At 59.9% G+C, this 21,780-nt stretch overlaps 1 long non-coding RNA gene and 1 pseudogene across 5 annotated transcripts in view; both read left to right on the top strand.

Annotated features, from left to right (window-relative positions):
• LOC131821191 (uncharacterized) overlaps window positions 1-21,780 on the top strand; it is a 192,892-nt gene that overhangs the window by 44,123 nt on the left and 126,989 nt on the right. The window lies entirely within an intron of this gene.
• On the top strand, window positions 1,842-4,393 carry LOC131821189 (large ribosomal subunit protein eL37-like; annotated as a pseudogene).

The following is a 21,780-nucleotide window of genomic DNA, read 5'->3' as shown; positions in this document are numbered from 1 at the left end:
GTTAAACATGATACACAGTGGCTCCCTTCAAACTATGGAATACTCAATACTAGTCATGTTCTTTAGAGTCTTTTTTACCTATTTGTGTTTTGATTGTACATAGGCACTTATTTGCTGATGAGAGCCAATAAACTCTTTGAAAATTGGAGAATCTAGTTCAAAGGATGGCATGAAAAGGGGCTTTCTAAACCTGATTAAAGTCCAAGCGTCCATGAAGCTTTAGACTGATTGGTTGGATTCTGTCTCATTGTAAACCTACTTTAGCCAAGGAAACATAAGGAGTGGAGACAGGCATTTGTATAATCATCAGTATATACCCCTTTTACCTTTCATATTGAGCTCAATGAAAAAGACTAGCCAGTTTTGCTAGAATTGGGACATCTAATACTGGGCAGGATACATTTTAGGTAGGAGCCTCTTGGAAAAGCTTTTGGCAACATTGATTCAAAAATTGAAAGTTCATGAGAATTTTGGTTCATTCTGTTGCTTCTCTGAAAATGCAGTGGGGAATTATATTCACATATAAATGAGCAGAAGAGGGCATCCAAGAGAGTATCTTTCACTCAGGATTTGTAGAGTTGAGAGGTAGAAAGGGACCAGAAGGACCCTCTAGAGGTAAATAATGGGATGTCCTGTTATTCAGCTGTGGGAGGGAATATACATACCTGCCATAGAAAGAATGAGATGGTGGTCCTCATGGGTCTGAATCCCTGGGAGAAGTGTGTCCTCTTTTGAGGGGAAACAAGCAGAAAGTTTCCTGAAGGGCTGAAGTTTGATGACTCTCCTTCAATATGAAACCAGAAAAATATCTGGGTGGATACATGTACACCTCTGTGTTAGTACACATGTAGACTGAGGTAGAAACAGACATTTTACTGTCTACCTACACAGTTGTTTGCTGTCAAGCATGGGACAATCTTTTGAGGATGAAAAGGATAACATGAGATTGTTACTTGCTTTTCTTCGGAGGCCAGTAGAGGCTCTGTAGAATTTTGCTTGATTTTCTCAATTGATTTGAAAGATTTCTAATAGCTTTCAGTCACATGGGGCCTCTGGAGCAATACATCAATGTGTAGATCAAGAGGAAAAAAAAACCGAAAAAGAAAAAAAAAAACAAACGAAAACGTGATTTGTCTGGATTTGTCTGGATTTGTCTCAGCCAGAACAATGTAGGGGCAGCTGGGGAATTGGGAGGTGGATGCACCAGCAGAATGTATTTCCTTCTGATTATATTGTCTTCAGACACTTTTACCTGGCCAGTGTGTTCCTTCAGTACACGATGGAGATTATCCCCCCTTGCATCTGCCACAGTCATGAAAAGTGGATTCTAGAGGTGTATCTGGTATCAGGTCAAGTCTTCATCATATAGCATGTGTCCATTGCTCAGAAACAGGACCAAAGGCTTGTGCCTTCATATGAAATGCTTCATGCTGAAACGCACAAATTCTCACAAGCATACAGAAATCATATGTGTTTTTCATTAAAAACCTTCTTATGGGAAGCATTGGGAAAATGAGTATAGGCCCAGATACAAGGATAGGTGTCTTTAGAATACCATGTAGTACCATTTCTGACCAATATATAATAATCCATATCTGAAAACTATGAACAGTCACATAACATAAACCACATTAACAGGATTATTGTATTGCGAACTAGAGATTTACCTTACTGGACCTCTCTTGGTGCCTGTGGACCAACTCTCTTTGTATCAGACAACATGAGACTTCATGGTCAGGATGTTTTTGGAGGAGATGGCAGATGTGGAGTGCTAAAGAAATAACAGATAATTTTCAGATCCACTGCTAGGGTGCCTAGATGGGGAGTCATTGCTTTTGTGTCCAAAGGCAGTCTGAGAAGATAATACAGAGACCAGGCATTGCAGGATGGAGCGCCAGATTTCGAGACCTTTACCCCTTTACCCTAAAGTGGCCAAGATGGTGAGCCACCTTGTGTTAGCCAGACTGAGCACAAGTTGGAGTTTTTTCCTTGGGGAAGGGGGGAGGGAGAGGACGTGGGGTAGAGAGGCATATTGGCATTTCTGGTGCAGTACTGCCACCAAGAGGAAATACTTTGCAAATCCCACCAACCATGTACCATCACTTCCTGGGGGAGGAGTAACAAGGGTGAAGTAGGAAACAAGGAAGTGTGTCCCTAGGAGGTCAGGAGACCCACTAGGCAGGGGGGTAAGTATGACCCAAGACCAAATTAGGTTGGGGAAGCTCCAGAGACTGGCACTGTGTTAAGGATCATGGTCTAGGAGACCGGTGGGTCTGGCACAGGAAACCAAGGCTTGGCACCCTATTGGTGAATATGTCTGGACAGAAGTAGAGGAAACCCTCAGGAGCCGCAACCAGAAGGCTATAGGCCTTTGGCAATGTGCCCCTTCCTTTTGGAGCAAGAGCAGGTTTGGCCTAGACAGACCAGGGCCCTGAAAGCCTCTGTTGGGCTGAGTAAAGCCCAGCCAAACACTACTGTGGGGACTGGAGGGCTGCTACTATTGGCAGTCCTAGAGACAGGGCAGTGACCTTCCTCTGTCCAGCTCAGAGATGAGATGTGGAGCCTGGCTACCTTGTGCTAAAGGGTGTGATGCTCAGTGAAATCAAGCAAGCAGAGTCTAGAAGGGACCAGCCCACACCAGGAAAAAGAAGCCAGGCTGAAGGAGCCCTTTGCCTGAGTTAAAGAATCTGATCAGCAACTGTGGTGTCATTTGCTAAGGTCTCTAGGATCCAGGACTCACAGACCCATCTTTTGGCTTAGCAGAGCATTGCAGATTCCCTAGCCAGTAATTTGCAGTCTTTGGCACTCTTGGCCACCTTCCCCAAGAATCCCTGAGACTCACTTCAGTGATGAGAAGGAATGGCTTTGGCTTCCATTCGCTCTTGGATCTCTAAGGTCTCAACCCCACTCTTGCCCCCAAAGCTGGGGAATCAAGAGGTCTGAAGATGGTGCTTAAAGTCACAGCTGTTGGGTTGAGAGACACCCGCCCTTCCCTCATATCCATCGTAGATCATCGTTCCTTGAGGAACAAGGCACATACTTTTAGCATACAGCAATTCATTTTAGGCTTCAGCTGTTCTGATAGCGACTTCTAGAAGAACCTCTGGGATAGCTCATGCTCTTTGCCTATCTTTTACCTTCTGAGGAGGGTGTTCTGGGAGCAAGTTTCCAGGCTCAGCTCTTCCCTCCACACATACTCCTTGATTTCACCCCTCCTGGAAGGGTGTTGGGAAATCCACTCTCTGCCCCTTCATTTTATACCTGTGGACTTACGTAGGCGTAGCCTTTTGGGGTTGAACTTTTTCCTGAGCTCCCAGGGCCAGGTCCTGACCACATGGTCTGATTGTTCCCCGGACCAAGGTGGTCTCGGTGTATCCCTCTGGCCACCTACAGAACATGGACCCTGTACAGGAAATCCCAGGAGAGTCCCCAAACAAGAGGACCCAGGCCATATACTCATACACTGAGAGGAAAGTTGAAGAATTGGGTGCTTCTGAGCTGTGACGTTCCCAAGCAGTAGTGCAGAAAACAGACCTGGGTTCTTTGGGGTCTGCCGCAGAAACGAGATGATGAAGGAGACGTCATTGTTTGGAAAGCATTGCAATAAGAGCTGCTGTGGCTCGAAGGCCTGCCACCTTCAGAAGTCCACCTGTGCCAAATGTAGCTATCCTGCCAAGCACAAGAGAAAGTATAACTGCAGTGCCAAGGCTAAAAGAAGAAACACCACTGGGACCGGTTGAATGAGGGACTTAAAAATTGTATACCGCAGATTAAGACATGGATTCCATGAAGGAGCAATACCTAAGCCCGAGAGGGTAGCTGTTGCAGCATCCAGTTCATCTTAAGGATTTCAGCAATTAGTCTCACAATAAGCATTCTGTTTTTCTTTTTGTTTTTAAAAACAACAACAACAAAAACAACAAAGAAACCAGATCTGGGTCCCTTCATTCTGGAGGAGGATGTCCATCTCAGTATATTGATCCCATCCTGTTTCATCCTCTATCTACACCCTCTGTTGGATGAAATAAGTAGGGCTTTCTGGGATACTTTGGGGCTTGAAACCCAGATTCTCTTTATAGAGGGAGCAAAGTAAACAAAACATATTTCTAACTCAAACCTGCAGTTTACCTGCATTACTCTTTGTCTGGGTCTAGTACCAAATAATCAGGAAAATTTCCATCCTGTCTGCAAGATGCTTGCCCCCACAAGGGGTGGCCCCTGAGCTTGGGAGCCTCTGGTTCTGGGTTCCTCATGGCTCTGAGACCCCAGGGACCTTGCCAGCTGAGCGTGTCATGAACCAAGGGGAAGGATCTATAGGCCAGATGTCCTGGAATGGAGCTTTAGCTCCCGGTTCCGTAATATGGCCGCTGCTTAGGCCACGCCCCCATAGCAGCAGGGGGGCGGGGAGGCCAGCATCCTGGCAGCCTAATGTTGCTTGATGGTCAAGTCTGTCTCTATCCACCCTGTGATCTGGGGGTGTTCTGGGTCAGACCCAGAATCTTGTGGATGCACCAATCCCACCCTTTGTCCCCTCACAGGCTTTCTTCCCCAGAAGACAGGAAGGTGCTGCAGGCTTTGCTCAAAAAGTGTCCACCTGATGGCACTGTTGCTCCAGAAATGCTATGCATGCCTGCTTATGCAGTTTCTCTCTCAGCCCTTAAGGGTCAAAAAAAAAAAAAAAAAGGTTCCTGAAGACTCAGGAGCAACGAAGTCCCCAGATGGGGTTAACTGTACTGGGATGTTGGGGGAAGTGGTATCTTAAATCTGGTTTCTTGATGGCAGTGGGAATATACCTATAATAACATCCGAAGGAATATATACATCTGTGGATTCATCCCACATCTAAGAGTTTTAAATGTGGATATCCTGGGAACTGGGACGTTGTTTTCTCTGCACGCTTTTGTATGAGTACCCATTTGGTTCTTTTTGGGGCAGAATCCTCACTTTCTGAGGACGTTGATTCCATAGCAGTAACTGTCACCAGGACCTGGATTTCCTGTCTTCTCTGGGAGTTACTGCTTCTTGTCTGCATTTATCCAGCTACTTCATCCAGCTTAAGGGCTCAGGGGTAGGCCATTGTGGAGGAAGTGATGGGGACCCTGTTAGGTATGCTCACCTCCAGGAGCCTCAGTCACTCTGCCACTGAGTGCCCCAGGCGGGTTGTATGGGTTGGGGGTATAAGGGGTGGAGTCCAGGGTCTTCATCCACACAGTCAGATGACCTGGGAGAGGGCCACTGTTTAGCAGCCCCTCCTAGGAAGTCGTCCTTGGAGTGTCTCTGTATTTTACCCTCAGAATACCCACTCATTCATTCAGGATTCTTTTTCCTTCATAATAGACACATAAATATGTTTATGTGTGTGTGTATATGTATAAAATTTCCCCTCTGTATTTTTCCCTGTAACTGCCTTGCAGATGCCATGTTGGATAGAAATTTTGTCCAAAGAAAAGCCCTTCACATTGCCTGGTGACTGCTCCCAAGTTTCCTCTCTGCCTTCCAACTCTACCTGCAGTGGGAAACCACATGTAGTTTTTCTTCCTGTATGCTACAGGGATTGCATGCAAAAGAAATCTAACAGACACAGAGGGCATGCACATTCTGTTCTCTGACCCCACATGTCCTACATAGTACTTTATATACTTTCACATTTGGCTGCTGTCCCAGCACTTAGGTATCCTGGCTTTGTCTCATTTGTGTCAAGTAAATGTCCTGGCCTGCTCGATCCTCCCCATTTCTTTTCTCATAGCTACCCAGTGTAGGGTACCCTCATTTCTGCCAGGGGGGTAGAGCATAGGTTATTTTACTTGTCCCTTCTCTTCGGACACTGGGTTTCTCTACTTTTTGTCTCCTTCTGTCTTCAACCAGCATACTGAGTCATGGTTACTGAAGTGTGGGTATTTGTGACCAGGATACGTTCTCTTGCGTCAATGTCCATGTAGAGGAAAGAGGCTGGTAAATTGTAACTTGCCACATCCTTAAGGGAAAATGTCCACATTCCTGGAAAGTCAGTGTGGTGGATCTCAGTACAGCCAGAGAGGAGATACCTGGTACCCCTTTGAGTCAAATGAGTTGCTGCTCAGTAGAGGAGCTGTTACTCCACTCTGGAGGAGGATGCAGGCCTGCCAAGATACCCATCAATATCCCTTCATAGTCATTCAGGTCCAGAACTGAGGGGGAAAGCTATGAGTATAAATGCAAAGGTGATGGCTTTGGCTCAGAAAAGAGATTGTGGAGGATATCTTCAGTTTTCACCTAGTGCATTGTATATGAGCTGCTTTCTGACACCCCTGAATGACAATCCATACAATTTTTGAAGGATGAGTGAAATTGATGTATACACCCTGTTCAGAAGTTTTGGCTGACCCCAGAGGTGGTAGGAATAGTAACCAGAAACACTCGGTTGCTTGAGCTGGGTGTACACAGCATCCTGTTACCCCGAACCATGGTGGTCCCATACTGAATGAGCTGTCTCTGTTGTTGCAGTGGGGACAAAGTGAAAGGAAAGAAAGAAATGAAAACGAAGAAGCTAGTGCTGGTGTACTGGGTGGGTGAGTGGTCTTTGTTTTCTTCTTTCTCCTTTTTCAAGAGAGTTTATTTAACCATAGGAAAAACACCGTGATTGTGGTATTTCAGCAATGCTTAAGGACAGGCTCCCCAGGCAGGTTCCTGACGCCAAGACACTTGTGTACTATACATACCTGAGTTTCAGCCATGGTAAAAAAGGCTCTCAAGTCAGTTCCTGGTTGTGGAGCAGGAAAAAGGAGATGCATGCATGAGTATCTAAAATTCTTTTTTTTTTTTTTTTTTTTTTTTTTTTTTTTTTTTTTAAGATTTTATTTATATATTTGACAGAGATCACAAGTAGGCAGAGAGGCAGGCAGAGAGAGAGAGAGAGATGGGGAAGCAAGCTCTCCGCTATGCAGAGAGCCCGATGCGGGGCTCGATCCCAGAACCCTGGGATCATGACCTGAGCCGAAGGCAGAGGCTTTAACCCACTGAGCCACCCAGGCGCCCCCATGCATGAGTATCTAGATCATCTCTGTATATTACTTACGGCAATCCATAGGAGGAATTCAAGCTCAGTGTCCTGCAGGACCAGGGAGAGTGGAAAGGGATTGGGCCCCAGTTCCTGTGAAGCCAGCTACTAGAGAACAGAACGTTTGGCTCCCCACTCTACTCATAGGAAGGAGCAGTCCCAGTGCCATGTGGGGAGAGGTCACTGGAGACCTTTATAGGAGAGCCAGGCCTGTAATGCCTTTTGCCATCTTTGCTTTCAGTGGATTCTTCCATACCTGTCCTTCCCATCATTTCCTGATTGCTCTTGGGTCTAGCTTGCTGCACCATGTCTTCCTGCCAGGTCAGGGAATATTTGGGAACAGATGTTTGCTAGACTATTAAGAGAGTACATGTGTTAGGGGGTGTGGGGTTTGGGGAGCATATTAGGGCAGCCAAATATAGACTTCTCTATGAGCTCTAATTTTCTCTCTTGATGAACCAAGGAACTTGAAAGCGTGAAGTCTTAAAGAGGTGTACTTCCATTCCTCCAGGTGAAAATGTTGCGTGAAGGTATGGCCAGAAACCAGACACGTTTTCTTTCTTCTTACTCATGTGCCTTTAAAAATGCCATGAGGATGACACTTCTTACTGCAGCTCAAAATAATTGAAGGCTTCTACAGGTGGGCTAGGGAACTTGTAGCACCATGCTTAGGTAGGGTTAGATACTAGTCTAATCAATGTTCCTGCCTTACTTAGCAAAGGGCAGAGGTAGGGTCCAAGCAGCAAGGGGCAAGGTGCCAATTTTGAGTGAGCTCTGCTTTGAAAAGGAACTTGTTTGGCAATCCTATGATCCTTTTACAGTACATCCTGGACAGAGCTATGTGTTCAAGTCAAGTTCTATCTTCTAGGAGGGAAGATGCCACCTGTAGTCTGTAAAAGGAGCATTGGGCCATGACACTCCCCACCTTCCCCAGTATGACTTTCTGTACAACAGCTAAGGAACCGTGAACGATTATGCTCCCTGATAACTGCCATACGGGAAAAAGAGGAAATGAAAACCTTGGGTGTGATTCTGTGTGCAACTCCTATCGTGTTGGAAGTGACAAAAATTAGGAGTCTCAAAAGTTGAGATTCAGGGAGGAGGGGGCGATGGGTGGTGGATCAGTCAGTTGGGTGTCCGATTCATTTTTTTCTTTTTTCTTTTCTTTTTTTTAAGGTTTTAAGTATTTGACAGAGGGAGAGACAGCCAGAAAGGGAACACAAGCAGGGTAAGTGGGAGAAGGAGAAGCAAGGAGCCCAACTCAGGGCTCTCTCCCAGGACCCCAGGATCACGATCTCAGTCAAAGGCAGATGGTTAATGAGCGAGCCACCTAGGCACCCCTGAGTGTCCAATTCTTTATATCAGCTTGGGTCATGATCTCAGGCACTCAGTGGGGAGTCTGCTTAAGATTGTCTTTCTCTCTCTAACCGCCCCTCCATGCTTGCATGCGTGCATGCATTCTCTCTCTCTCTCAAATAAATAAATGATATCTTTAAAATAAAAAGTTGAGGTTCAAGGAGTACCATGGAACATAAAGCCATGCGGAAGTGCATAGAACTCTGTGCCTGTGCATACACAGGCTGGCATGGGAATAGACAGAATGCCCCTGTGATGTGGACACGCATTTCTCTTCGATCATGGGTCTTGAAGACCTCCACTTAGTCCTGGGGGTTCCTTAAATAATGCATTTTGCAACTTACTATAAATGAAACTGTTCCAAACACCCAGAGTATGACAATTTCAGAGAGAGAAACAGTTAAGTGCAAACTCAGAAAATAAGGAAAAAGAACAGAAGACAATGTCATTGTCATTTCTTTTCAACATGGAGCATGTGGTGAAGCGCAGTGCTCCTGGAGGCAGACATGTAGTGCTCTTCAAGTCCTCTGACTCTTGTTCATATTCACATCATTAGGAGAGATGTCCGTCACACGGTGTGTAGCTCAGAAGCGGCTGCTCTCCCTACCTCTTTGCCTAACAGCAAATGAAACACTAAGGGACCAATTACTATCACTGACATAACTCCACACATATTTCCAGATCGACCACAGTGAAACAAAAGTCATTTCTAGGAGCTAACAGAAACAATTTAAGGTGTAAACTAGGGAAGTCCCTGATAGCCTACTCAAACCCAGCTGTATACCAACACCAGATAAAATGACAAAGATTGACCCAGATCCTGGCATGAGGGAAATTGCAATCTCACAGGTGGCATATAACTACTATCCACACTAACTCCTATGTGCCGTGATTCACAATGAATCGCAAGTAACCCCAGCAGTGCAAAAACTCAAAACACTCATTCTCTACTGAAAGTACATATACCTCATAATTCACATGATAGCTAATGATTACTGACTGACGCAAAACATTGTGATTGTCAGACAGATTGTCGGCCAACGTCATATGGCCATCGTTAAGGACTTAATATAGAATGCCCAAATCATGATGTGCCCCCAAGGGAAACCTAAAAAGTGGGAGTGGTGGCAACTCAAGTGAAGAAATAGCTTGCCTACCCAGGCTTCCAAAAACCAGCATTGGTGCTGGGTTCCAGGACATTGCCCAGAGACTCTGAGCCTCTGTGATGCTCACTGGGCCATGAGAGCCCCGGCCCGGAGGTGCAGGGGCGCCCCTGGGGGTTGCCCCTCCCAGGCCTTCCCCTCCGGCTAGAGCTGTCCAGAGGTGGAGCCTGACCCGCAGGAGAGGCGGTGGAGAAGGTCCCGGGGCCCGGGACCCCTCCGTCCTCTGGCCGCGGGAGGTTGACCACTGTTGACCCCACGGCGGGTGCCCGCGGGCGGCCGCCGACCTTGGTGCCTGGGCTCTCGGAGGCCTCAGGGTCAGGCGGACCTCTCGGTGGCGGGGGGCGGGCGGGCGTCGGGGGAAAGGGTCCTGACTGAGGACCGGGCACCGGCCGTCGGGGCGTGGCCGGGCCTCCGGGCCCAGGGCCAGAACCGCGTGTGTCCCGCCCCGGGTGTCCCGCCGAGCGGCGCGGGCCAAGATGGAGCCCCGGCTGGGTCCGTGGCCGGGGTCGGGAGCCTCGGCGACCCACGCCGGACCCCGTGAGCCTCACGCTTGCTTTTGGGCAGGCTACGACGAGCCAGGGGAGACGTGGTGCCCCGGTCCTCCCAACCCGAGGTGCGGGAGGTCTCCCCCAGGAGAGTGGCGGCAACCTGGGAGCCGCCATGTTGCAGCCAGGGTGGACAGGGCTTGGCCTTTTTTCTTCAGCGAAGGGCGGAGGGAGAGGCCCTGGGGGAAGGGCCACTTGGCTTTCGTGGTGCAATACTGCCATCAAGCGGAACTCTCCTGCCATCCCGGGAGCCCCCCGCTGCGGCCGGCCTGGGCGGGAAGTGGGCGTCCCAGGCGGGACAGAAGGGGCCCTGCGATCCCACGGTGCCTGGCCCCTTGGAGAGGCGCCTCCACACCACCGGTCCTTTGATGACCAACCCCGGAGCAAGCGTGGCATTGGGGCGCGGAGGCAGGAGCCAGCCGGCCCCGTTCTCTTGTCGTTGCCCTGCCCTGCCCGCTGCGGTGGGCTGTTGGCGATGGGGGCCCAGAACGGGAAGTGTGCAAACTCCGACTGGGAGGCCCAGGGCGGACCCGGACCTGGGCGGGCGGCTCTGCCTGGACATGGTTGGGGGAGCCCTGGGGCCAGGCCTCCGCGGGACGTCCTAGGCGGGGAAGCCCCGGGAGATGGCACTGCAGCTGCCCAGTGTATGTCAGGCGGCGGCTTCCTGGGCCCAGATCCGTTATCTGGGCCCGGGGCGGGGGGGTGGGGTAGGGGCAGGGGTAGGAGGGGAACGAGGCTGCTGCTGCTGCTTCCACTTTGGCTCGTACCCGTGTCGGGGCCTGTCCCTCCCGGACTCTGCTCCGTTGGGTCGGCGCCGCCACCATCTCCCCCGCCGCCTCCCTCTCGGGACCAGCGTGTCCTCCAGGTGCCTTGACACCGGGTGGCCTGGGGATCACACCTGATCCCCAGAAGCCGGCACGGGGACGTCAGGGTCCCCCGCCTCCGTCCCCACCAACAATGGCAGCAGCCCTCCAGGTTTCGTGTTGGCGGTTGGCGGGGTTTGCAGGGCCCTGGGCCCACCCGACCCATCCTGCTCCAGCTCCTTGGGGATGGGTCCCCGCGTCCCCGGATCGCCCCCGCCCCTCAATCCAGAGGCCTGGCGCCCAGGGCCCGCTGGGTTCTCCTTCCCGCTCCGGGCTGCCTTCCAGCCCTCTGGTCCCGCCCCGACATGGCGGCCACCAGGGTGCGTGCTCAGCACTGGCTTCCCGTGTGCCGGAGCCGCAGGGCCCCGGGCCCGGCGCTCTGTCGCGCTGCCCATCTCCGGAACCTCCAGGGTTGCCCAGGGCGGGTACGGGGTGGGGATGCCTGCACCTCGCGTCCGCTGCGTGGACAGGCGGACGGAGGGCCCGTCGCCCGTCCCGCCTGGGACTCCCACGTCACTCCTGGGCCTCCGGACTCGGGGAAGGCGCAGCAGCATGGTGCTCCCGGGTCCGCCAAGGAGTTCCGCTTGATGGCAGTATTGCACCACGTAGGCCAACCGCCCCTTCCCCCACAGCCTCTCCCTCCGCCCTTTGCCGAAGGAAAAAGGCCACGCCGGAATCGGGCAGAAATAAAAACCAAAACACAAGAGAGAGGCCAGGCCAGTGTCCATCCTCCCTGCGTCCCCGCATGGCGGCTCCCAGGCCTCGGCCCCACTCTGGGGGGGTGGTGGGGAGCATTCCGCGTTCCGAGGCTCCTGCGATTTGACCCTGGTCCCTGGGCAGCGGGCCCAGCCACGCTGTCTCAGGTGGACCCAAGGTCAGTGACCGGCGTGCCACGGGCACGAGGGAGGCTCACGGTCTGCATCACTGGGACCACGCTTAGCGGAGGCCCCGGCCGTCCCAGTAGCCCACGTGCGGAAGAGGGCCCGGGATGGGTCATGCCTGCTCCGCCTCCACACGAGTCCCCAAGCATCCGCACACGTCCACCACCGGCACCCCGAGCGCGTGCTTGGAGGGGGGCTCGTGCCTCTTGTCCTCACAGGTGTCAGCTCCCAGACAGGCCCTCGGCATTTGTGGGTGGTGGTTGGGGGCGGGTGTGGTTTGGGGTAGGAGAGAGCCAGTGGCTGTCCAGGCTCACCTCTTTGGTGGCCAGAGCCCCCGGGGCAGCGGGGTGTTGACAGCCTGGATCGCCTTGTCCCCCAGGCCTTGCCCGCGAGCCCGGGGGCATCCGCGCGGTTTGGGCCGCGGCGTCCCCCGGGGCCCCCGCGGTTCGTTGGGTCCCTGGAACCGTAGGCCACCCTGCTTGGCTTGCCGTCCCCTGGGGGCCTCCGCAGAGCGGAGCGAGTGGGTCACCCTGGCCCCTAGGCCGGGGAGCCGGGTCTCACTGGCCTTGTCGTGACTGCAAGTGGGGAGGAGGGTGGGTGTCGCGGCGGTGACACCGCGGGAGGAGGTCCTTGAGGGCCAGGGCCGTCTCCGGGCAGGCACGTGTAGCCTGTGCGGCGGGTGGCGACAAGGGCTCTGCGGGGAACCGTGGGGCCCCGTGGGGCCCGTGCCCGGACTGTACTTGGCGAGCCGACCGCCAACCCAACGCAGCTGTCCCCCGACCCCGCGCCACGTTACCCTCCCTTGGCGCCACGCGGACCATCCGACCCTGCGGGCGCTGGACTGCCCTTGGAGCCCGGCCGTTCGTTCGCGGGGCGGCGCATCCCCGTTGGGGGTCTTCCCGTGGCTCTGGCCTGCGCCTTCGAGGGTGCTCAGGCCTTCACTCTGTGGGCAGGAGGGGGACCCCTATGACGGGTGCCAGACCCCGGAGAATGGAGACTGGCGGTTTCAGCCGGGGCGCGACGGAGAGGGGGGTGCCGGTGGGCACTGTCGGTCAGCCCTCTGGGAAGGGTGACCCCTGGGACCCGAGGGCGGCCCGGGCCAGGAGCCTGTCAGGGTAGTAGCGCGGGGACGCGGGCAACCCCTGAGAGGGGCGCCGACCGCTCTTGCTCCGTTCACCTTGGCCCTGGGACGGGCAGGCCGGCAGGCGGGCGGGCGGGCGGGCGGGCGGTGTGTGCCCCGACCGGTGCCACGGGGCCACGACCTACATCGCCCGTGCCCGACCGACCTTGGGAGGACGTGTCTCTTGGTGGGGCCGCTTGGCACCTGGTTGAGAGAGCGGAGGCCGACGGGTGCGTCATCTTTCTCCCGCTAGGCCCAGAGCGGGCCTCAGGCCTCGGGGCCTGAGTCTGTCAGGGGAGCGGTGGGTGAGGGGGGTGCGGGGGTTGGGAGGGGCATCGGGGGTGGAGGGGTGTGTCCCACAGGGTGTTTTTCATCCGCCGGCGTTCGTAGGACCGAAGCAAGGAAAGGGAGCGGAAGGAACCCCTCGAGGTGGAGGTGGACGTGGAGGTAGGTGGCCGGGGTGTGAGGGTCAGGGTGTTGCGAGTCAGGGCTTTTGCTTACCACGGGAGGGACGGAGCGTCTGCTCCCTGCCCGGACAGCACCCCCCCGGCCTCCCCCACCCCCCCCCACCCCCCGCGAGAAGCAGCCTCTCCCTTTTCAGGGCGGGAAGCAAAAATGTTCCCCAAGGTTTGAAAGCAGGCGAGGCGCGTGGCATTCTCGAGGAGGCAGAGGGCTCCGCGTGCCTGAAAGGAGCACCGTGAAAGGGCCTTGGGCGCAGGGACTGGGATCGATTCGGACGTCTGTCCTTGAACGCTGTCGGCGCGTGCTGTGGGGCGCTGAGGGCCACCAGCTGAGGTTTGGGAAAGGGTGACATCCGGCTGTGGTCTACCACGTTTTCCGGGGTCGGCGGCCTCTGTGAGCGGGTGCGTGCATGCGTGTGTTGGAGTGAATTGGCGCGAGCGTGGGTCTGTGTGAGCACCGGTGTGTTTGGAGGGCGTACGTAGCGTGGGTGTGAGTGTGGGCATCTCCGCGAGTGCGCGCGCGCGCCCGTCTTCCCTTCTCTTGTGCCCCAGGTCCGAGGGTTCGGTCGTCAGGGTGCAGTGGATGTGACCGGGAGGTGTCCACCCCGGGATGCGGCTCGATGGACGGGACAGAGGAGCAGCAGCGTCGTGCGTTGGCCTGGTGTCCCGGTCGGCTGGGACCGGTCGGCCCCGGCCCGGAGGTGCAGGGGCGCCCCTGGGGGTTGCCCCTCCCTGGCCTTCCCCTCCGGCTGGAGCTGTCCAGAGGTGGAGCCTGACCCGCAGGAGAGGCGGTGGAGAAGGTCCCGGGGCCCGGGACCCCTCCGTCCTCCGGCCGCGGGTGTTGACCCCACGGCGGGTGCCCGCGGGCGGCCGCCGACCTTGGTGCCTGGGCTCTCGGAGGCCTCAGGGTCAGGCGGACCTCTCGGTGGCGGGGGGCGGGGGGGCGTCGGGGGAAAGGGTCCTGACTGAGGACCGGGCACCGGCCGTCGGGGCGTGGCCGGGCCTCCGGGCCCAGGGCCAGAACCGCGTGTGTCCCGCCCCGGGTGTCCCGCCGAGCGGCGCGGGCCAAGATGGAGCCCCGGCTGGGTCCGTGGCCGGGGTCGGGAGCCTCGGCGACCCACGCCGGACCCCGTGAGCCTCACGCTTGCTTTTGGGCAGGCTACGACGAGCCAGGGGAGACGTGGTGCCCCGGTCCTCCCAACCCGAGGTGCGGGAGGTCTCCCCCAGGAGAGTGGCGGCAACCTGGGAGCCGCCATGTTGCAGCCAGGGTGGACAGGGCTTGGCCTTTTTTCTTCAGCGAAGGGCGGAGGGAGAGGCCCTGGGGGAAGGGCCACTTGGCTTTCGTGGTGCAATACTGCCATCAAGCGGAACTCTCCTGCCATCCCGGGAGCCCCCCGCTGCGGCCGGCCTGGGCGGGAAGTGGGCGTCCCAGGCGGGACAGAAGGGGCCCTGCGATCCCACGGTGCCTGGCCCCTTGGAGAGGCGCCTCCACACCACCGGTCCTTTGATGACCAACCCCGGAGCAAGCGTGGCATTGGGGCGCGGAGGCAGGAGCCAGCCGGCCCCGTTCTCTTGTCGTTGCCCTGCCCTGCCCGCTGCGGTGGGCTGTTGGCGATGGGGGCCCAGAACGGGAAGTGTGCAAACTCCGACTGGGAGGCCCAGGGCGGACCCGGACCTGGGCGGGCGGCTCTGCCTGGACATGGTTGGGGGAGCCCTGGGGCCAGGCCTCCGCGGGACGTCCTAGGCGGGGAAGCCCCGGGAGATGGCACTGCAGCTGCCCAGTGTATGTCAGGCGGCGGCTTCCTGGGCCCAGATCCGTTATCTGGGCCCGGGGCGGGGGGGTGGGGCAGGGGCAGGGGTAGGAGGGGAACGAGGCTGCTGCTGCTGCTTCCACTTTGGCTCGTACCCGTGTCGGGGCCTGTCCCTCCCGGACTCTGCTCCGTTGGGTCGGCGCCGCCACCATCTCCCCCGCCGCCTCCCTCTCGGGACCAGCGTGTCCTCCAGGTGCCTTGACACCGGGTGGCCTGGGGATCACACCTGATCCCCAGAAGCCGGCACGGGGACGTCAGGGTCCCCCGCCTCCGTCCCCACCAACAATGGCAGCAGCCCTCCAGGTTTCGTGTTGGCGGTTGGCGGGGTTTGCAGGGCCCTGGGCCCACCCGACCCATCCTGCTCCAGCTCCTTGGGGATGGGTCCCCGCGTCCCCGGATCGCCCCCGCCCCTCAATCCAGAGGCCTGGCGCCCAGGGCCCGCTGGGTTCTCCTTCCCGCTCCGGGCTGCCTTCCAGCCCTCTGGTCCCGCCCCGACATGGCGGCCACCAGGGTGCGTGCTCAGCACTGGCTTCCCGTGTGCCGGAGCCGCAGGGCCCCGGGCCCGGCGCTCTGTCGCGCTGCCCATCTCCGGAACCTCCAGGGTTGCCCAGGGCGGGTACGGGGTGGGGATGCCTGCACCTCGCGTCCGCTGCGTGGACAGGCGGACGGAGGGCCCGTCGCCCGTCCCGCCTGGGACTCCCACGTCACTCCTGGGCCTCCGGACTCGGGGAAGGCGCAGCAGCATGGTGCTCCCGGGTCCGCCAAGGAGTTCCGCTTGATGGCAGTATTGCACCACGTAGGCCAACCGCCCCTTCCCCCACAGCCTCTCCCTCCGCCCTTTGCCGAAGGAAAAAGGCCACGCCGGAATCGGGCAGAAATAAAAACCAAAACACAAGAGAGAGGCCAGGCCAGTGTCCATCCTCCCTGCGTCCCCGCATGGCGGCTCCCAGGCCTCGGCCCCACTCTGGGGGGGTGGTGGGGAGCATTCCGCGTTCCGAGGCTCCTGCGATTTGACCCTGGTCCCTGGGCAGCGGGCCCAGCCACGCTGTCTCAGGTGGACCCACGGTCAGTGACCGGCGTGCCACGGGCACGAGGGAGGCTCACGGTCTGCATCACTGGGACCACGCTTAGCGGAGGCCCCGGCCGTCCCAGTAGCCCACGTGCGGAAGAGGGCCCGGGATGGGTCATGCCTGCTCCGCCTCCACACGAGTCCCCAAGCATCCGCACATGTCCACCACCGGCACCACGAGCGCGTGCTTGGAGGGGGGCTCGTGCCTCTTGTCCTCACAGGTGTCAGCTCCCAGTCAGGCCCTCGGCATTTGTGGGTGGTGGTTGGGGGCGGGTGTGGTTTGGGGTAGGAGAGAGCCAGTGGCTGTCCAGGCTCACCTCCTTGGTCGCCAGAGCCCCCGGGGCAGCGGGGTGTTGACAGCCTGGATCGCCTTGTCCCCCAGGCCTTGCCCGCGAGCCCGGGGGCATCCGCGCGGTTTGGGCCGCGGCGTCCCCAGGGGCCCCCGCGGTTCGTTGGGTCCCTGGAACCGTAGGCCACCCTGCTTGGCTTGCCGTCCCCTGGGGGCCTCCGCAGAGCGGAGCGAGTGGGTCACCCTGGCCCCTAGGCCGGGGAGCCGGGTCTCGCTGGCCTTGTCGTGACTGCAAGTGGGGAGGAGGGTGGGTGTCGCGGCGGTGACACCGCGGGAGGAGGTCCTTGAGGGCCAGGGCCGTCTCCGGGCAGGCACGTGTAGCCTGTGCGGCGGGTGCCGACAAGGGCTCCGCGGGGGACCGTGGGGCCCCGTGGGGCCCGTGCCCGGACTGTACTTGGCGAGCCGACCGCCAACCCAACGCAGCTGTCCCCCGACCCCGCGCCACGTTACCCTCCCTTGACGCCACGCGGACCATCCGACCCTGCGGGCGCTGGACTGCCCTTGGAGCCAGGCCGTTCGTTCGCGGGGCGGCGCATCCCCGTTGGGGGTCTTCCCGTGGCTCTGGCCTGCGCCTTCGAGGGTGCTCAGGCCTTCACTCTGTGGGCAGGAGGGGGACCCCTGTGACGGGTGCCAGACCCCGGAGAATGGAGACTGGCGGTTTCAGCCGGGGCGCGACGGAGAGGTGGGTGCCGGTGGGCACTGTCGGTCAGCCCTCTGGGAAGGGTGACCCCTGGGACCCGAGGGCGGCCCGGGCCAGGAGCCTGTCAGGGTAGTAGCGCGGGGACGCGGGCAACCCCTGAGAGGGGCGCCGACCGCTCTTGCTCCGTTCACCTTGGCCCTGGGACGGGCAGGCCGGCAGGCAGGCGGGCGGGCGGGCGGGCGGTGTGTGCCCCGACCGGTGCCACGGGGCCACGACCTACATCGCCCGTGCCCGACCGACCTTGGGAGGACGTGTCTCTTGGTGGGGCCGCTTGGCACCTGGTTGAGAGAGCGGAGGCCGACGGGTGCGTCATCTTTCTCCCGCTAGGCCCAGAGCGGGCCTCAGGCCTCGGGGCCTGAGTCTGTCAGGGGAGCAGTGGGTGAGGGGGGTGCGGGGGTTGGGAGGGGCGTCGGGGGTGGAGGGGTGTGTCCCACAGGGTGTTTTTCATCCGCCGGCGTTCGTAGGACCGAAGCAAGGAAAGGGAGCGGAAGGAACCCCTCGAGGTGGAGGTGGACGTGGAGGTAGGTGGCCGGGGTGTGAGGGTCAGGGTGTTGCGAGTCAGGGCTTTTGCTTACCACGGGAGGGACGGAGCGTCTGCTCCCTGCCCGGACAGCACCCCCCCGGCCCCCCCCACCCCCCCCCACCCCCCGCGAGAAGCAGCCTCTCCCTTTTGCCGGGCGGGAAGCAAAAATGTTCCCCAAGGTTTGAAGGCAGGCGAGGCGCGTGGCATTCTCGAGGAGGCAGAGGGCTCCGCGTGCCTGAAAGGAGCACCGTGAAAGGGCCTTGGGCGCAGGGACTGGGATCGATTCGGACGTCTGTCCTTGAACGCTGTCGGCGCGTGCTGTGGGGCGCTGAGGGCCACCAGCTGAGGTTTGGGAAAGGGTGACATCCGGCTGTGGTCTACCACGTTTTCCGGGGTCGGCGGCCTCTGTGAGCGGGTGCGTGCATGCGTGTGTTGGAGTGAATTGGCGCGAGCGTGGGTCTGTGTGAGCACCGGTGTGTTTGGAGGGCGTACGTAGCGTGGGTGTGAGTGTGGGCATCTCCGCGAGTGCGCGCGCGCGCCCGTCTTCCCTTCTCTTGTGCCCCAGGTCCGAGGGTTCGGTCGTCAGGGTGCAGTGGATGTGACCGGGAGGTGTCCACCCCGGGATGCGGCTCGATGGACGGGACAGAGGAGCAGCAGCGTCGTGCGTTGGCCTGGTGTCCCGGTCGGCTGGGACCGGTCGGCCCCGGCCCGGAGGTGCAGGGGCGCCCCTGGGGGTTGCCCCTCCCTGGCCTTCCCCTCCGGCTGGAGCTGTCCAGAGGTGGAGCCTGACCCGCAGGAGAGGCGGTGGAGAAGGTCCCGGGGCCCGGGACCCCTCCGTCCTCCGGCCGCGGGTGTTGACCCCACGGCGGGTGCCCGCGGGCGGCCGCCGACCTTGGTGCCTGGGCTCTCGGAGGCCTCAGGGTCAGGCGGACCTCTCGGTGGCGGGGGGCGGGGGGGCGTCGGGGGAAAGGGTCCTGACTGAGGACCGGGCACCGGCCGTCGGGGCGTGGCCGGGCCTCCGGGCCCAGGGCCAGAACCGCGTGTGTCCCGCCCCGGGTGTCCCGCCGAGCGGCGCGGGCCAAGATGGAGCCCCGGCTGGGTCCGTGGCCGGGGTCGGGAGCCTCGGCGACCCACGCCGGACCCCGTGAGCCTCACGCTTGCTTTTGGGCAGGCTACGACGAGCCAGGGGAGACGTGGTGCCCCGGTCCTCCCAACCCGAGGTGCGGGAGGTCTCCCCCAGGAGAGTGGCGGCAACCTGGGAGCCGCCATGTTGCAGCCAGGGTGGACAGGGCTTGGCCTTTTTTCTTCAGCGAAGGGCGGAGGGAGAGGCCCTGGGGGAAGGGCCACTTGGCTTTCGTGGTGCAATACTGCCATCAAGCGGAACTCTCCTGCCATCCCGGGAGCCCCCCGCTGCGGCCGGCCTGGGCGGGAAGTGGGCGTCCCAGGCGGGACAGAAGGGGCCCTGCGATCCCACGGTGCCTGGCCCCTTGGAGAGGCGCCTCCACACCACCGGTCCTTTGATGACCAACCCCGGAGCAAGCGTGGCATTGGGGCGCGGAGGCAGGAGCCAGCCGGCCCCGTTCTCTTGTCGTTGCCCTGCCCTGCCCGCTGCGGTGGGCTGTTGGCGATGGGGGCCCAGAACGGGAAGTGTGCAAACTCCGACTGGGAGGCCCAGGGCGGACCCGGACCTGGGCGGGCGGCTCTGCCTGGACATGGTTGGGGGAGCCCTGGGGCCAGGCCTCCGCGGGACGTCCTAGGCGGGGAAGCCCCGGGAGATGGCACTGCAGCTGCCCAGTGTATGTCAGGCGGCGGCTTCCTGGGCCCAGATCCGTTATCTGGGCCCGGGGCGGGGGGGTGGGGCAGGGGCAGGGGTAGGAGGGGAACGAGGCTGCTGCTGCTGCTTCCACTTTGGCTCGTACCCGTGTCGGGGCCTGTCCCTCCCGGACTCTGCTCCGTTGGGTCGGCGCCGCCACCATCTCCCCCGCCGCCTCCCTCTCGGGACCAGCGTGTCCTCCAGGTGCCTTGACACCGGGTGGCCTGGGGATCACACCTGATCCCCAGAAGCCGGCACGGGGACGTCAGGGTCCCCCGCCTCCGTCCCCACCAACAATGGCAGCAGCCCTCCAGGTTTCGTGTTGGCGGTTGGCGGGGTTTGCAGGGCCCTGGGCCCACCCGACCCATCCTGCTCCAGCTCCTTGGGGATGGGTCCCCGCGTCCCCGGATCGCCCCCGCCCCTCAATCCAGAGGCCTGGCGCCCAGGGCCCGCTGGGTTCTCCTTCCCGCTCCGGGCTGCCTTCCAGCCCTCTGGTCCCGCCCCGACATGGCGGCCACCAGGGTGCGTGCTCAGCACTGGCTTCCCGTGTGCCGGAGCCGCAGGGCCCCGGGCCCGGCGCTCTGTCGCGCTGCCCATCTCCGGAACCTCCAGGGTTGCCCAGGGCGGGTACGGGGTGGGGATGCCTGCACCTCGCGTCCGCTGCGTGGACAGGCGGACGGAGGGCCCGTCGCCCGTCCCGCCTGGGACTCCCACGTCACTCCTGGGCCTCCGGACTCGGGGAAGGCGCAGCAGCATGGTGCTCCCGGGTCCGCCAAGGAGTTCCGCTTGATGGCAGTATTGCACCACGTAGGCCAACCGCCCCTTCCCCCACAGCCTCTCCCTCCGCCCTTTGCCGAAGGAAAAAGGCCACGCCGGAATCGGGCAGAAATAAAAACCAAAACACAAGAGAGAGGCCAGGCCAGTGTCCATCCTCCCTGCGTCCCCGCATGGCGGCTCCCAGGCCTCGGCCCCACTCTGGGGGGGTGGTGGGGAGCATTCCGCGTTCCGAGGCTCCTGCGATTTGACCCTGGTCCCTGGGCAGCGGGCCCAGCCACGCTGTCTCAGGTGGACCCACGGTCAGTGACCGGCGTGCCACGGGCACGAGGGAGGCTCACGGTCTGCATCACTGGGACCACGCTTAGCGGAGGCCCCGGCCGTCCCAGTAGCCCACGTGCGGAAGAGGGCCCGGGATGGGTCATGCCTGCTCCGCCTCCACACGAGTCCCCAAGCATCCGCACACGTCCACCACCGGCACCCCGAGCGTGTGCTTGGAGGGGGGCTCGTGCCTCTTGTCCTCACAGGTGTCAGCTCCCAGACAGGCCCTCGGCATTTGTGGGTGGTGGTTGGGGGCGGGTGTGGTTTGGGGTAGGAGAGAGCCAGTGGCTGTCCAGGCTCACCTCCTTGGTGGCCAGAGCCCCCGGGGCAGCGGGGTGTTGACAGCCTGGATCGCCTTGTCCCCCAGGCCTTGCCCGCGAGCCCGGGGGCATCCGCGCGGTTTGGGCCGCGGCGTCCCCAGGGGCCCCCGCGGTTCGTTGGGTCCCTGGAACCGTAGGCCACCCTGCTTGGCTTGCCGTCCCCTGGGGGCCTCCGCAGAGCGGAGCGAGTGGGTCACCCTGGCCCCTAGGCCGGGGAGCCGGGTCTCGCTGGCCTTGTCGTGACTGCAAGTGGGGAGGAGGGTGGGTGTCGCGGCGGTGACACCGCGGGAGGAGGTCCTTGAGGGCCAGGGCCGTCTCCGGGCAGGCACGTGTAGCCTGTGCGGCGGGTGCCGACAAGGGCTCCGCGGGGGACCGTGGGGCCCCGTGGGGCCCGTGCCCGGACTGTACTTGGCGAGCCGACCGCCAACCCAACGCAGCTGTCCCCCGACCCCGCGCCACGTTACCCTCCCTTGGCGCCACGCGGACCATCCGACCCTGCGGGCGCTGGACTGCCCTTGGAGCCCGGCCGTTCGTTCGCGGGGCGGCGCATCCCCGTTGGGGGTCTTCCCGTGGCTCTGGCCTGCGCCTTCGAGGGTGCTCAGGCCTTCACTCTGTGGGCAGGAGGGGGACCCCTATGACGGGTGCCAGACCCCGGAGAATGGAGACTGGCGGTTT

This window comes from Mustela lutreola, chromosome X (genome assembly GCF_030435805.1).
Source record: "Mustela lutreola isolate mMusLut2 chromosome X, mMusLut2.pri, whole genome shotgun sequence".
Taxonomy (NCBI): domain Eukaryota; kingdom Metazoa; phylum Chordata; class Mammalia; order Carnivora; family Mustelidae; genus Mustela; species Mustela lutreola.
Note: the sequence above shows the minus strand (reverse complement) of the source record. Positions and strands in the feature narration are given on the sequence as shown.